This window comes from Diabrotica undecimpunctata, chromosome 11 (assembly GCF_040954645.1).
Source record: "Diabrotica undecimpunctata isolate CICGRU chromosome 11, icDiaUnde3, whole genome shotgun sequence".
Classification (NCBI taxonomy): domain Eukaryota; kingdom Metazoa; phylum Arthropoda; class Insecta; order Coleoptera; family Chrysomelidae; genus Diabrotica; species Diabrotica undecimpunctata.
In genome coordinates, this window is record NC_092813.1 from 26,344,225 (window position 1) to 26,362,211 (window position 17,987).

A 17,987-nucleotide genomic window follows, 5' to 3' on the forward strand; every position below is an offset into this window, starting at 1 on the left:
CTGTTTTCTTTTTATCTTCTAATTCCTTTTGGTATTCCGAGCACCATGTTTCTATTCCTTTCATTTCTCTGATGATACCTTTTTTTTCTTCCTGCTTCCATTCTGTTTTATCGTCGGTTGCCAACAATTCTTCTGTACCTTCTATTTCCTGTTTTTCTCTGGTCTCCATCTTATTTTCCTGCTTTCTTTTCGACCTCTTCTTCTTTTTCTTCCTTCTCTTTTTCTCTTCTGTTAGATCTTGTTCTTGTACTTTCGGTTTATCCTCTACAGTCATATCGATTTCTTTGCGTTTTTCCTGTGCATTGATCCTTCCAAAATTTGTTTTCCTATCTGTTTGCTTTTCTTCTCCTGTGTTGTCTGGTTCTGCTCTGATTTCCAATTTATTTTCCGAAAAATTTATGGTGATATCTTTTTTCCTCAATTCATCAATTCCCGCTATCATATCATGATTTAAATCTTCAATCACCACACATTTCATAATATGGAATTTGTTTCCCACTCTTATCTGTACTCCCAAACCTTCGTTTACTGTCGTCAAATTTTTATTGTTTGCACCCACTAAATCAACCCTAGGAATCTTATACACAAATCTGTCCAAATTTAATTCTTTTACTAGTTTTTTATTGATTAGCGATATCTCCGAGCCAGAATCAATCACAATTTTAATCGCTTTATGTTTTATAAATGCATCTAAAAATATTAGATTAGAATTAGAAATTTGTCTTTCGTTTCCTATTGCTACATGATTCATCTTGTAACAGTCGTTACCTTTTTCTTACAATTTATATTAAAATAATTTCAGAGACGTAGTATGGGTTGCCTAACTTTAAGTGTTCATTTGCTCATTAAGTGTATATTTTTAATAATTTAAGTTGTCACTCTGATCTAATTTGGTACCATTGCGGACCAGAGAGATGACAGGAGATTAGAGGAAGTGGAAATTGGCTCTTCTTGGTTAATTAACTGTGAATTAAAATTCACTTTTGATCGGGAGTTTGAAGTGGTACACAACGGTGGTAGTTAGCGAAAGAAAATCCAATTAATGCATAGAATTTCCTTCACTTCAAGAAGTTAAATATTCTAAGTATAACTATAACAATTTAATTGACGGTGTTTTCGGAAACTCGGGGAGTTGAAGTGAGATTTCTAGCACGGAATTAAGTAGCTATCTGGTAAATAATAATAAATTATTAATAATAAAAATCTTTAACATCTATTACAATTTCCACAGATATTTTAATGAACATTAGAGTATTTTATCCATATCCTATTATTCAGATTTATTATTTCATATTTTAATATAGTATTTTGTTCAAGGCCATTATATTTTTAATCTATGTAAAGCAAGGTCACGCTACATCCGATTGGATGGGTTTTTTTTATCTACTATAATTATCTTTTTGCTCCGGTTTCTTATGCTGAAAGAAACTTTCCTCACTTCTTCTTTGATTCCTTTTTTTTATCAATGTTGAGATTAGAAGTAACGGGGAATTGTTTTCAGCCACCTACCATGGAATTATAAATTTCCCTCAGAACATCCGAGGGAGAGTACCACTTCAACTCTATTAGAATCAGGGTCATTGGGACAAGCCACTCCACCCTCATTTTTTTTCTCCAGCCTGCACCTAGAGGTAGGGCAGGACAGTCATCATCGGAACTGAGCCAATTAGCACCAGCTCCGTGCTAATTTCGGACCTCAAGGAGGACTTCGCTGGGACACCGAAGCCAATCGGGAGTATCCTTCCAGACAACTGTTTCACCTAGGAGGACAGTTGGTTTTTGATTCAGAACTATATATATATCTTGTTTCACCAGTTATAGTTTTTTTATAACATATATATATGTATGTATATATATATATATATATATATATATATATATATATATATATATATATATATATATATATTAATTAATATAACTCCCCTTGGTGTAAGGTATCGGTAAGTTTGAGCTCAAATTCTACCCAGAGATTATCTTCCATTGTTTTTTTGTATTGACCATTTATTTCATTATTAACTTTAATTATTTCATTATTTGTTTACTTAACTAATTTTTTTTATATTTCATCTTGTGTTATTAACTCCGGTTATTATCCCTTCAGGATAATAGACCGTTTCAATTGTTTAACTTGGCTTGTTCCCATTTATATATTATTTTGTTTGTATTTGAATTTAGAGGTGTTTAACAATATTGTTGGTCATATTGTAGGTGAGTTTAATATATTTACTTGGCTATACGTTCTTCCAACGTTAGCATTATTTTGTTTAAGGTTGTTTTTTAACCTAGAAGTAGGTTGTACACTCTATATCAGAGTTATTCTGTGTAGTTTTCAACTTTTTATTATAGTTGTTTTCAACATTCTTTTAAAATATTATATTGTGAAATTTTCATATACTTTTTGATAACTTAGAGATTGTCAGAATCTAAGAAGTTATATTTAATAAACTTGAATTTGTTTTGCATATATTTTTTTTTATTAATATTTCCTTACCTTTTTACATTTACAGCATTTTTGTTTATTAGATCAACTTTAATTAATGTTAGCAGTATACGATACCTGGAAGAGTGACTGTTACTCTTTTTAGAGTATTATCCCTCTTCTGGCGCCCTCAATTTGTTTTCTTTGTTAATTTTCATTATATCTATTCATTTTTCTTATCTTCTTTTCTATCCATCATACATATTTTCCTGATTTACTGTCTTTAAAAGGCATGCAAATTGGCCGTATCCATCCTTGAGTTTCTAGTGGTCATTCTCTTGCCTACATTGCTAGCCTAGCCACATTCCGTTCAATATTTTTTTTCATACTTCTTTACTTAATTGTTATCTATTTTATCCTATATATATAGACCACTCTCCTTATACCTCTCTCCTCCTACACACCCCAGTATTTTGCTACAATCTCCCTTCTATTTTGTTGTTGGAAGCTCTGGTTATTTCTATCGTCCCTTTGTTAGTATTCCTATTCGGAGGATTTTGTGCATCTCTATTCCTGTTGTGATTTTCATATGTTCTATTTTGTGTATCATTCCGGTTATCGTAATTTTGTTGTCTATTGTAATTATTGTAATTTCTCGTCCTATATTCGTTTGTTGATCTGGGATGTCGGTTTCTCTGGTCATAATTTGATGAATACCTTCTTTCCAGTCCATTATATTGGTCATGTTGTCTTCTATTTCTCATTTCTTTTCGCTTCTTTTAATTGAAGGAATTGGCACAAACTATCAATATCTTGATAGTTTCTCAAAATCACGTGATCTTCCAACGTTTCCTCAAAATGTCTGCTGATCATTTCTACCAGCTGTTCGGTAGAATATTTGTATTCTAGATATTTTGAATTGTTATATATCTGCAAAGTATATCTTTCTTCAGATATTCCCATTTTTTCGTGATATTTTCCATTCTGTAGCTCTTGGTTGATTTCTCTCTGTTTATTTTTCCCCCAGAAATAGTTGAGAAATTTATTTTCAAAATCTGTCCAATTTTCAAACTCATCTTCCTTGATTTCATACCATAACGCTGCTCCTTCTTTCAAATGGTTTCTAATTGTTTCTTTGCAATCGTCAAAATATCTAATATGTTGTAATTTGGTTTTTAAATTTTTAACAAACGGTACTGGGTGTGTTTTCCGAATATCCCCGCCAAATTGTATTTTCGACTCGCTTGTTCCATGGATGATAACTTCTTTTCTCTCTACCCCTCTTAGTTCAATTTCTGCCATTTGTTTTTCATTTTGCTTTAATCTTCTTTCTATTTCCTTCCTGTCTTCTTGTAGCGCCATTTCAAATTTTTCTTCTAACTGTTCTAATTCTTTTTTCTGTACAGTCTTAATATCTTTCATTTTAGTTTCTATTTCTTCTCTCTGCATCTCTAGTTTCCTCTCTGTTTCTTCTCTGACTTTTTCTAAACAGACTTTTACCTCATTTTCATATTTGTCAAAACGCTTTTCCATTTTTCTATCATTTTCTTCTAATTTTTGTTCTATTGCTAGCCTTGTTTCCCGTTGGTTTTCTTCCATTGTCTGTTTTGTTTCTTGTTGATTTCTATCAATTTTCTTTGATGTTTCAATTTGGTTTTTCTCTATTGTTTGTGTCTGTATTTGCATCATTGCTAATAATTTTTCCAGCATCCCTGTTTCTTTTCTTTCCTCCATTATTGTAGCATTTCCTTCATTATCCGATCCTTCATCAATAATTGTTTCCTCTTCTCTGTTATCCTCCTTCCTTTCTTGCATTTTGCTTTGACTCCTTGTGGTCGACATGTTGTTTCTTTTCGTTACTGTTTTTGTCCCCGCCAAATGTGAAATTTTACAACACTCTATATGTTTCAGAACACGACAATATTTCTCCCCAAATGTATTAAATTTTCACGACAAATATCAAATATGCAATCAGTAAAATTCAAATAATTCAAAATAAATATCAAATGTACGATTGGTAAAGAAAATAAAATCAAATAATTCAATAGCAGTAAATATCCACTAACTACGATCAATCAATAAATCAAATTTATATTCCCTGGAACAATTGTCAAAATACTTTCAAATTCAAATTCCCTCAATGTTATATGTTTTTATCTTTGGATCACCTGTACTTATTCCAGATCTCTTTCCCTTCCTTCAAATGTAAAGCTGCGATATTTTCAAGCCCCACGTTGGGCGCCAGTTATTGTGATATTTAAAGTCTTGGTGCGCCAAGCAATAATTAGCTAATTAATTTTTTTGATTAATTAAAATTATTTAAATGATATGATTATGACTCTATCACAATTTTTAATTCTTTTATCTCAGGGTTAAATTCGTGCTTCAATATCTATGCTATTACATGTGAAAGGTAAGGTCCAGAGAATACCGGAATAATAAAAAACACATATGATCTAACACTATATATTGAAATAAAAATAATGAAATAAGTCACACTCAAAAGTTTTCAATAAACAAATCTCATATAAGGATTCTCAAAATTTTGTTCTCCGTACGTGAACAATCAAAATTAATGGTACAAACAATATTAATTGAAAACTCAAAATCCCAAACTATTCTAACTCTCCTAATCAAAATATTTATATCCTTTCTAAATTACGTGTAAAAATTGTGTTATCAATAAAAGAAAAAAACTGCAGAAAACAAAAATATCTCTCTCTGATGATGAGTGGTCCAAATCCTTGTTCCTTGTAGACTGTATTATCTCCTCTCAACCGCTCCCTATGTAATCAGCAATCTTACAACAGATTGTTGCAAGTATATCGTCCTTAATGATCTCCTTCAAAAGCAACAATCATTCAAATTATGATAGCCTTTCTCCTCTCGATAAACTGAATCTCTCGTTGGCCCGAGTGAAAAATGACTCTTGGAATATCTTCTCTTTACGATAAACTGAATCTCTCGTTGGCCTGAACAGTGACTCTTGGAATATAAGTAGGAAAATATGACTTACAATATTTTTCTGCTTCAGCTTCTGTCAGATACACTAACTCCACAAAACTCACTAACATTCAACACTACTGCTTGCTACTTCTTGGGAACCACCAGAGAACAATCACTGTTCGTCTTACAGACTTGGAAAACCAACTCCTTATCTTTTCTCTCTCCTCAATCTCGCTAAACTTTTTCCTACATACTTATCCCACCTTTTTCAATCTCCGCCAATCAAAACTCGTCACAATTCCCCCATTTTTTCATTTCGATAACAAACAAATTTTTACCTATAATTATAAAATTTCGTAAAACTTATTTACAAATAATATTTTCTATAATTCTTAAAAACTAACAAAAACCTCTTTCTAAAATCTCTTCTATTTGTCTCTAATCACTGCATTAATGTATTTTGGAAAACCCCGTTCAATTGTCTTTGGATTTCACTTAAAATTATGCGGGTCACTCAAGTATAACAAAGAAATAATTTATGCAAAGCTTACATTTTGTTTAGTACAGGTAATCCAAGAATTTAATAACTTTCCTTCTTCGAAATGTTTGTTGGATATTATCCTACTTATCTGAATTATTTTAATGTTTTTGAACTTTGAAATATTTTTAAACAAACCAATATTTTTCTCGATTTTACATATCATAACAATATATATATAATTAATATATATATATATATATATATATATATATATATATATATATATATATATATATATATATATATATATATATATATATATATATATATATATATATATATATAACGTATAGTGTATAAATGAATGGACACTAAATAGAAAAAAGACTGGAATAACCACATAAGCCGAATGGGGGAGGCACGTGTGATCAAAATAGCAAGAGATAAATCATTAATCGGTAAAAAAAGTATCGGCCGACCGCGCAAAAGATGGAGTAACAACCCTGTAATTGGGATACCCTGTATATTTCAAAATAATTTTAAAATGTAGCTTTTATCAACTTACAAACTAGTAATTTAATTTTTTTACTCTTTCGCTGTAATCTTTCGTTCCATTAGTGGTGATTCACCCTGTATACAAGGAAAAATTTTTATGTATGTAATTGTTGTTATTACTTACATGAAAATAAAATTAAAGCTGCACTTGTTTTTTTAGTTGTATCTTATTTAAAGCGTTAATCAATATGTAATGTTAAACAATAGTAAAATATAACTATTTTTATTAGACCTATAATAAATGCATACCTATATCTGTCTATTAAAGAAAAAGGTATTGATAATGCATTATTTTGTATTCAACTATACATATCCTTTTATTAGTGAAATTAATTAACTACAAGTACACAGTGCTGAATACGGCTCTGATTAGAATGAATCATAATATATCACTCTAATATATCTCACTAATATATCAATCTAATGAACCGCATGCCTAAGAGTTTTGGCAACACTGATCTCCATAAGCCTAATGTTATTTTCTTAACGTGGAACGCTGTATAGAAAGATTGTGGCATAAACAGAAATCAAACCAATTTCGAACTGTTTTCTATTCAATGAGTAATTTAATTCTAAATTAAATCTGATCGGGTTTATTTTGCATACATTGTAGAGAACATTTCATCTAAAGCAAAATAATGATAAACTGTAATCGTAGCAATAGTTAATTATCGGATAATAGGTTTAAATGTGTTAACAATAAGCTTTTAATATACATGCCTATCACGATACTATTTAATAATACTGTGTTCATGTTATAACATATTGTATGGTTTTACCTATTTCAGCTACGCTGAAATATGTAAAACAAATTGCACTATATTTTGATTTATTTATACACCACAAGCAAAAAGCCGTAGCATCGGTCTCCTTTAACAGGTTAAGCGCCAAGCATTTTTCACCAAAATTATCCCCTGGGCCAAAGCAATATTTAACAAAAATTTAACAGGTAATCCGCATTCAAATCGAATCCCCAGTGTTTGAACGTATTTTTGTTAACAGTTTTTAAAAAAAATAGAGCGGTCACCGGTGACCGCTTTGGCCTGGCGCGAACTGCGTAGGACACCTGTTTCCGCAATGGCCCACCGGAGACGTTCGGAACGAGCGGACACTCTATTCATAGGAGTGTCCGATGACTGCTGATGTCCGACGCGCGGCGCCAGTCTATCGTTGCTTGTCGGGACGAGTTAGTTTCATATTTATATCTACATAATTGTTTAGTTTTACGACTTGAAGGCGTTACATATTGTTATAAGGTTTTTGTGTAAAAAGAGAAACTTTAAAATAATAATAATGAGTGATCGACCAAAAAAAAAATAGTGCAGTTAGCTTTGGAGAAAGAAAATGACTATGACAGTGACAGTAAGTTTTTTTATCTGAAGTTGAATTACGATTTTATTTTGATGGTGCTATTGTATAAAAACAGTACAGTGATGTAAGACTAAATGTAAGAAAATCATTTAGATAACAAATTATATCGATATAGTATTCTTACTTCGTTGTATTTGTTTTATGGAATAGTACTTATTCAATTTGATAAAGATGTAAAATACACACTTTTAGGTGATTACTCAAATGATCCATTTTGCTACAATTCTGAAGATGACGCAGAATTTATTCCACCCAGCAGCAGTGACAGTAATAAATACGACAGCGATGACCTCGATTTTGATGATATGCCCAGCACATCTAATCATGGTCCAAGTAAACGTCGCAGACTTGAAACTAAGTGCATCGAAGATGAATCAGCACAAGAACCAAATAATGAGCCATAGGATCTTGCAATTACAGAATTTGAAGACCGTGCCCCAGCGTCAGAAAAAGAAAGACCTGATATTGAGGATAAGCCGACTCGAGTTGTACAAGAACCTGACACCAGAATAGCAACCGACTTGCGTGATTTGTCTATTTCAGTTTGGGGTGACCCAGTTGGAAATCATTTAGAATTTGAGCAAACTTACAGAAGTGGTATAAATCCTGATTGGCAAGCTGCATTACAAGATCTTAAGACAATAGATTATTATTTAGCTCTTGTTGACATTAACATCCTGGATGATATGACCGACCAAACAAATTTGTATGCAACTAAGTTCCTTATGGAAAACGAGAGTATTTCCAACAAAGCCCGTGCTCAAGCATGGGAGCCAACCAATAGAAAGCAAATTGCACAATTTCTAGGTTTGCTGGCCTACATGGGAATAGTGCGAATGAATTCCATTCGAGATTATTGGTCAACGAAGTGGATTTTCAAAAATAATGTTGCTTCTAATATTATGAGCCGTAACCGATTTAAGTTACTTCTGAAAATGTGGCACTTCTCAGATAACTCTAAGTGTCCAGAAGGAGAATGTATAAAGTGCAACCACTTATATACCAAATCATAACCAATTATTAAAAAATATTTACACCAGGAAAAACATTTTGCATTGATGAAACCATGGTACCGTTTCAGGGACGTTTACTCTTCAAGCAGTACAATCCACAAAAGTGGCATAAATATAGCATTAAAATATTTAAATTATGTGCTCAGAATGGTTTTACGTGGAACCTAAGTGTATATGCAGGCAAAGAGAAGCAAGGTGAATTAGCAGCATCCACCAGTGTAATGCTAAAATTGTCGCGAGGTCTTTTAGGGTCTGGTAGAATTTGTATAACTGATAATTGGTATACAAGCCTTCAATTAGCGCACATACTTTTGGATAACAGTACCCATTGTCTCGGAACTTTGCGAAGTAATCGCAAGGGTAATCCAGACGAACTAATTAATAAAAAACTTAAAAAAGGTGAAGTAATTGCCAGAGAAAATGAAAGAGGAATATGTGTCCTCAAGCGGCATGACAAAAAAGATGTCTTGGTTTTATCCACCTGTCATAATGCTGAAATGGTCCATCTTCAATGTCGGGGAAATAATATCCAAAAACCGAAAGTTGTAGTCGATTACAATTCAGGTAAAAGCTCCATTGATTTATCTGATCGGATGTCGAGTTACAGTACGGCGCTGCGACGAACTGTACGTTGGTACAAGAAAATAGCTATAGAAATTTTATTAGGTACTTCAATTGTTAATGCCCATTTCATATACAAGGAGGCCGAACAGTCCCACATATCGATAAATGAGTTTAGGTATGCAGTTATCGAAGAATTATTAAAATTTGAAGGCAGTCATTTTTATGAACCTACACGTCCTGCAAAAGTAAACCTCAATGCTCCTGTGTTCACAAAACTAGACTGTAAGTCACGGGAAAATAGATGGTAATACAAGGGATGTTACAAGAGAAAACAGGATGGACTTATAGACAAAAATAAAATGAAGAAGGTAATAACGTACTGTTCGCAGTGTGGAAATAATCCTAGGTTTTTTTTGAAATGTTTCAATTTATTTCACAAAACTCATTCATTTTTTTTAAATAAACGTATGTACACACATATAATAGATATGTATTTCTATTATATTATTTTTTTAATAAATTTTTTTATCAAATGTATGTATTCTTATTTCTAGACTTAATGAAAGAAATCAAGATAGTTTTTACCGCAGATTTTTCTAATCGGAATTGCTACACAGAACCTGGTTCAACATTATATACCTTAGGGCCATAGCGGACATATTCCTATGTTAAAACCGCATAAAATCGTGTCCTCGCGGCCGGGGAAGGATAATGAAAAATTTAAAGTCACTAGGACACCCGTGTCCGCCGTGGCGCTTAACCTGTTAACTAGGAAAATGGTAACATGGATAGAGACCGAACCAACTGTGTGACATATCTGTGTTCTATGAAAGCGGCAATCTCAATACTTACTTCTACGCGTAAAGAGGAGAGGGTAACAAGTACGTTAACATAAAAAACCAAACGCAAAGACATTGCCAAAACGACATTACAGCATATCTCCGTTGTTATTGATCCAATCCTGATGTGTGAGGTAACATCGGAAAGAGGAGAGGGTAAGAAATATGTTAACACAAAAAACAAACACAAAGTCATAGCCAAACCGGCACTACAGCATATATCCGTTGTTATTGGTCCAATCGTGACGTGTATCGTCGAAAAGGATAGGGGATACATTAAGTCTGCTTCTTTCATAGAAAGCAGTTCACATAATGCAAAAACAATGAATAATTATAATTTTAGCAGTTATTATTAAAATGTGAATAATATTTTGTAAAATATTTAAAAATTTTAATACTATCTATTCTATAAACTAGCCAAGACAGTTCTTTGAAAGTAACTTTTTTTAACAATTTGGGCTAATGTTCCATCAGCTAAGCTTTTCTAACGGATAATTCTTAAAATCAGTGTTAACATCTTATTAAATCAGAAATAGCCGTTGGATTTGAATGCATGGCAGAAGGGAAGAAGATTCAGAGAATGAAGACAACGTTATGAGTATGTTCAAGAAGATGATGGGAGACCTGAAAGAAATTAGGAAGGAAAATAAGGAATTTAGAGAGGGGATGAGATGAGATAAGACGAGAAGAGATATTAATTAAGTAAAAGATTTTTAGACAAAAGCACCTAAAAGAGGATGTCGAAATAGAATCTTTGAAAATGCGAAAATTTGAATGCGTGTGAATCTAAACTGATAAAACATAATTTTGTTTTAGAAGAAAAATAAAACACATGATGCATCAACAAGTTTCCTGTAAAACGTAATTATAATGCAGTAAATTAGACCTAACGAAAAATAATTTCGTTTAAGATGGAAAGTAAAACACATGGAATGGCCCTAGTAAAAGTGGAGCTATTTTCTCTGAATCTGAACTGATGAAAAATAATTTTGTTGAAGAAGGAAAATAAAACACATGGTGCAGCAACCAATTTCCTGTACAACGTAAATATAATACAGTGCATTTGACCTAACGAAAAATAATTTAGTTTTAGATAGAAAGTAAAACACGTGGAATAGCCCTAGGAAGAGTGAAGCTGTTTTGTCTCTGTTCTTTCAGGTCAAACTCGTATATTTAGCTAATACATACTTATCTTATGATATTAATATAATAAGTTTCGTTTACAACTCAAATATAATAAAGTGAATCCGATCTGATGAAACTTGGAGCTGGTTTCTGTTCTGTTTTCTGATTTTATAAAACTCGTATATTTAGTTCGATTTTATCTAATGGTGCGAATAAAAGGAGTTTTCTGTGCAAAATTAATATGATAGAGTGAAGCGGACATGACAAAAAATATTTATATTAAAGATGAAAAATAAAACACATGGTATAGCCCTAGTATAATTTGAGCTGTTTTCACTTTGTATTTTTAGGTAAAACTCGTATATTTAGCTGTTGTTTATTTTATGCTATAAATAGTTTTGTTTACCACGTACATATAATAGAGTGAATCAGACCTGACGAAAAATATTTTTGTTTTAGATGAAAAGTAAACATATTCTATAGGTCTAGTAAATTTGGAGCTGTTTTCTGTTGGTATCATTTGACAATACTCGTAAATTTAAATCTAGTTTGTCTGATGGTGCAAGTAGAAGGAGTTTTCTGTTCAACGTAAAGACAATACAGTGAATTGGACCTGACAAAAAATTATTTTGATTGAGAAGGAAAATACAACACATGGTATAGTCCTAGTGAAATTGGAGCTGTTTTTTCTTTGTTCTTTCACATAAAACTCGTATATTTAGCTGTTGTTTATCTTTATGATATAAATAAAACAAGTTTTGTTTACCACGTAAGTATAATAGAGTGAATCAGACCTGACGAAAAATATTTTTGTTTTAGATGAAAAGTAAATACATTCTATAGGTCTAGTAAATTTGGAGCTGTTTTGTGTTGGTATTATTTGACAATACTCGTAAATTTAAAACGAGTTTGTCTGATGGTACAAATAGAGAGAGTTTAGTTTTCAACGTGAAAATAATACAGTGAATTGGACCTGACAAAAAATTATTTTGTTTAAGAAGAAAGTAAAACACATGGTATTGCCTCGGTAAAATTGAATCTATTTTCCCTTTGTTAGTTAAGGTGAATCTCGTATATTTAGCTCGTATTTATCTTATGTTATAAATAGAACAAGTTTCCTGTACATGGTAAATATAATACAGTAAATCCAACCTAAAGAAATATAATTTTGTATTAGAAGGAAAATAAAACACATGGTGCACCAACAAGTTTCCTGTACAACGTAAATATAATATATTGAATTTGACCTAACGAAAAATAATTTTGTTTTAGATAAAAAAAAACACATTCTATAGGTCTAGTAAATTAAGAACTGTTTTCTGTTGGTACCTTCCGACAGAACTCGTAAATTTAAATCAAGTTTGTCTGATCGTGCAAATAGAAGGAGTTTACGATTTAACGTAAACATAATACAGTGAATTAGACCTGACGAAAAATAGTTTTCATTTAGATGGAAAATAAAATACATGGTGCATCAACAAGTTTCCTGTACAACGTAAATATAATACAGTGAATTTTACCTAACGAAAAAAGAATTTTGTTTTAGATGGAAAGTAAAACACACCGAATAGTCCTAGTAAAAGTGAGCTCTTTTCTCTAAATCTGAACTGGTGAAAAATTATTTTGTTTAGGAAGAAAAATAAAACACACGGTGTAGTCCTAGTAAAATTGAAGCTGTTTGCTCTTTGTTCTTTCAGGTAAAACTCGTATATTTAGCTGGTCGTTATCATAAGTTATATATAGAACAAGTTTCGTTTACAACGAAAAAATAGTAGTGTGGATCTGAACTAATAAAACAAAATTTCTTTATAAGAAGTAACATATAACACATTTTGTATCAACAAGTTTCCTGTAAAACGTAAACATAATGCAGTAAATTAGACCTAACGAAAAATAGTTTTGATTTATATGGAAAATAAAACACATGCTGCTTCAACAAGTGTCCTCTATAAAGTTAATATAATACAGTCAATTTTACCTACCGAAAAATAATTATTTTGTTTTAGAGTTTTAGATGAGTAAAGGGGCTAGGACAGTTCTGGCTATTTTCCCATGTTAAATCCCATAAGAAATCGCTAAGGTCCATTCTGCTCCTTTTTGGCTCATTTCGTGGTGGGGGTAAAACAGCTCATCGGATCGCGACGTATGAGGTATTGTTAAAACCGTACGTGCAACGGGTTTCGCGCAGCTATGGGTAACACTGTTTTGGCTACGGGGTGGTGGTGGTATGGCGAAGGAGGGGCGAGTGGGGCCGTCGAGGGGTGCGGGGGGACGGGGGTACTCGAGGTGTCGTCGATACATGAAAATAGCGTTAATTCTTCTTCTTTTGTGAAAATCGTCCAAACGTGAAGATAGCGTGAATTCTTCTTCTTTTCGTATCGTTCAAACTTGAAAATAGCGTCAATTCTTTTAAAGTGTAACAGGAGTTGTTGGAAAAAGGGGGCGTTGGCTCGGCGGATCGCGACGTATGACGCGTCAAATGAAACAAAATCAATGCCAAAACGACACTATAACGTATCTCCGGGTCTATTGGTCCGATTGCAACGTATAAGGCGTCAAATGAAAAAGGAAGGGGTAATGAATACATGGAGATAAAAAACAAGCAACAAAATCAATGCCAAAACGGCACTATAACGTATCTCAGGGTCTATTGGCCCGATTACTACGTATGAGGTATCAAATGAATATAACGTACAGCAGCGGCTATCGCCGGAAATGAAAAGAATAGGAATGTACAAAATCGTGACGTGTGAGGTATCGTTGGAAAGGGGAGTAGGTAACGAATATGTTAAAGCAAAAAAAAAAAACAAAGACGGCGTCATTGCCAAAAGGATACTAAGCTTGTAATGTCTAAACGAATCAACGTTCAACAATGTGCATGGTATTGATGGAAAGGGGAGGAGGTAACGAATACGTTGAAGCAAAAAACAAAAACAAAGATGGCGGCATTGCCAAAAGGATACTAAGCTTGTAGCGTCTAAACGGCTCAACGTATAACAATGTGTAAGGTATCGATGGAAAGGGGAGGGGCAAACGAATACTTTAACACGAAAATAAAGATGACGTCATTGCCAAAAGGACACTAAGCTTGTAAAGCCTAAACAGCTCAACGTACAACAACGTGCAAGGTATCAATAGAATTGGGAGGTGGTAACGAATATGGCTATAGGCGCATTCTCAGAATATCATGGATGGACCGCGTCACTAACACGCAAGTACTCCTTTACAAGTACTAACTTTAGACAAAAGATGCGAAATTCTAAATGAGATAAAAACTAGAAAGATGGAATACTTGGGACAAATTGTGAGAGGTGAAAAGTACGAACTTTTAAGAAATATCATTTAGGGCAAAATTATGGGCAAAAGAAGTGTGGGAAGAAGAAAAATATCGCGGCTACGTGAATGGTTCGGGTGTAGTTCGATTGAACTTTTTAGGCGCGCTGCTAACAAAGTCGCAGTGGCCAGGATGATTTCCAATCTCCGCTAGGAGTGGCACGAGAAGAAGAACGAATATGTTAAGACAAAAAAGTAAACGCAAAGACAATGTCAAAACAGCACTATATCGTTTCTGTGTTGTTATTAGTCAGATTACTACGTGTAACACGTTAAATAAAAGAGGAGGGGATATCCAATACTTTTACACAAAAACAAAGACAAGACATTGCCAACAAGGCACTACACCATATCTTCGTTTCTATTGGTTCGATCTTCGCGAATGAGGGCTCGTTGGAAAGAGGAGAAGATATCAAAATATGTTATCATAAAAACAAAGACAAAGACATTGTCAAAATGGCACTATATCGGATCTTTGTTGCTATTGATCGAATTTTAGCATAATAGACGTTGAAGGAATGGAGAGTAGTCACTGAGGCTAACAGAGAAACAAACATGACAACACTGTGAAAACGACGCTAAATCATATCTTTGTTGCTATTGGACCTATTTAGAAGGGGATTCCACGTACATTACAGTTCATCGAAACAATCGACCAATGGTGGTATAGGAACATCCACAAGTAAACGCCTGAATGGTGACATGTCAACGCCCAATGATGACATGTAAACGCCCCAAACCGTGGTGTTACGTATTCTCGTATCACCAGGCCCTAACCAATACGTACCCTCATGCACCACACCCCAACATGTATCGACCACTGATGACATAGGAACGGTAAGTAAACACCTGAATGGTAACATGTAAATGCCCCTCAACACAATGAGAATGAAGTCATGACCAAAGAGATTCCACCCCGAGGCGCGCAGTCGTGTGGGATAAAAGTCGACCTGATAGAGGTTACATGATTGAATAAAACTCAGTATGTATCAAGCCTTCTAAGAAGTAAGATGGATAAATCAAGTTGTTCAGAGGTCCGAACGCAGTCAGAAAAATAAAACGCTTAAATTTAGATGACATACCTATTGATCAATGGATGACAAACACAGAAATTACCTGCTATATCTTTTATATCAGCGAAGAACCAGTACCGTTTGTTCTATTATCGAAATGCACCTTTGATCCACTCAGACAGCGTGATGTACCAAGAGTATTAGATTACGTATATACATTACCTCATCATCGAAAAAGAGGATACGCATGCAAACTTATAGAACATGTAAAGAAAAATAACCAATTCACAGCATTTTGCTCCAACAAAGAATCGGAGCGGTTGTTTGGTAAATGTAAATGTGTTAATCATGGAATAACGAATTATACTGTAATGTATAGATATCCATAATAAAATCGAAATAAACATATAAACAACATATCGTGCTTTATTTCTTCCACACTTATTTCAGTCTACCACACTGTACTCTGTAATAACGGAATAGGTAATAGAATATAGAAAAACGTGATATTCTCAAGGGCCATACGATGGGTATATCGCATCAGAATGACTAGAAAATAATTCACAGGTAACCTATCGATGTTTAGCAATTTTAAACTTCGGACAACAACATGTAACGTACCCTAACTGTAAACGAACTGTAATAGATATCTAACGCGATCGAACATATAGCAGACGTATACCTGACACTATCTAACGCATATGAGATGTATAGCAGACGCGTTCTAACTCATATCAGACGTATAACAGTTGTATACTAGACTCCAGATAGGACAGAACAATCGCTAAAGAAAATCTGTCGAAAAGAAAACGAAATTTGTCAGAGTAAGAAATGAAAGAATCGTAAGAAATTATGGTCGTTAATCAGAGAATAACGAAGGACATCGCAACGTCACGGGTATGGACACGTCCACAAAATGGGCGACACCAAAATAACAAAAAAGTATTATATTGGACACAACAGGAAAGACGAAAATGTAGGTCATCAGCTACTATACATAAATATATAAATCTCATCTAAGCAGTCATTACAAGTATCCTCCGAATAGTAACTACTATACACAACTCACAAATATGATTATTGGTATGCGATAACGTTTTATTGCATAATATATTTTATCTACAACAATTACTATTTTACAACGATATTCAGATATAATCCAATTATAACGAGGACTAAAAACGAATTTCCCATTCTTCCAAAGACTAACCAACGAATGATTCTTCTTCTTAAAGTGCCTATCCGTTCCGGACGTTGGCGATCATCACGGCTATCTTCACTTTGCTTATTGCAGCGCGGAACAGTTCAGTGGTAGTAGTGTTATACCACTTTCGCAAATTTTGAAGCCAGGAAATGCGTCTTCTTCCCGGTCCTCTCTTACCATTTACTTTCCCTTGGAGAATCAGCTGGAGAAGGCCGTAACGTTCTTGGTTTCTCATTACATGACCTAGATATTCCAACTTTTTAGTTTTGACGGTCATGAGAATTTCACATTCTTTCCCCATTCTACGCAGGACCTCCACATTAGTAACTCTGTCAACCCAGGATATACGTAAGATGCGCCTATAACACCACATTTCGAAAGCTTCGAGCCGATTCATAGATGCAACAGTCAGTGTCCATGCTTCCATTCCGTAGAGCAGAACTGTGAATATGTAGCAGTTCAATAGACGGCATTTTGTTTTTAATGATATGTCTCGACTGTTGAAAATAGTTCTCATTCTAACGAATGCTGCTTTTGCTTTTATTATACGCTGTTTAATTTCTGTTGAGTGGTCCCATTGGCTATTTAAATTGGTGCCTAGATATGTATATTGCTCGACTCTTTCGATATTCTGTTGGTTGATTGTAAGTTGAGCGTTTAGTATTGGTTTTTTACTAATTGTCATAAATTTGGTTTTCTTTATGTTAAGAGCTAGTCCGTATCTGTTGCTGACTTCTGTTATGCGATTTGTTAATATCTGTAAGTCATTCAGATTATCGGCAAAAACTATAGTGTCATCTGCATATCTAATGTTATTCAACCATTCACCGTTTATTAGTATTCCTTTCGCACAACCGTCTAAAGCTTCCTTAAATACCCATTCAGAATAAATATTGAACAACAATGGAGACAAAATACAGCCCTGTCGTACTCCACGTTCTATTGCAATTTTATCAGTTAACTGGTCTTCTATTTTGATTTTGGCCGTTTGATTGTAGTAAATGTTTCTGATAATTCTAAGATCTTTGTTGTCAATTCCAATTTCTTGCATTAGAGTCATTAATTTGTCATGTTTTACTCTGTCAAATGCCTTCTGGTAATCTATAAAGCATACGTATATA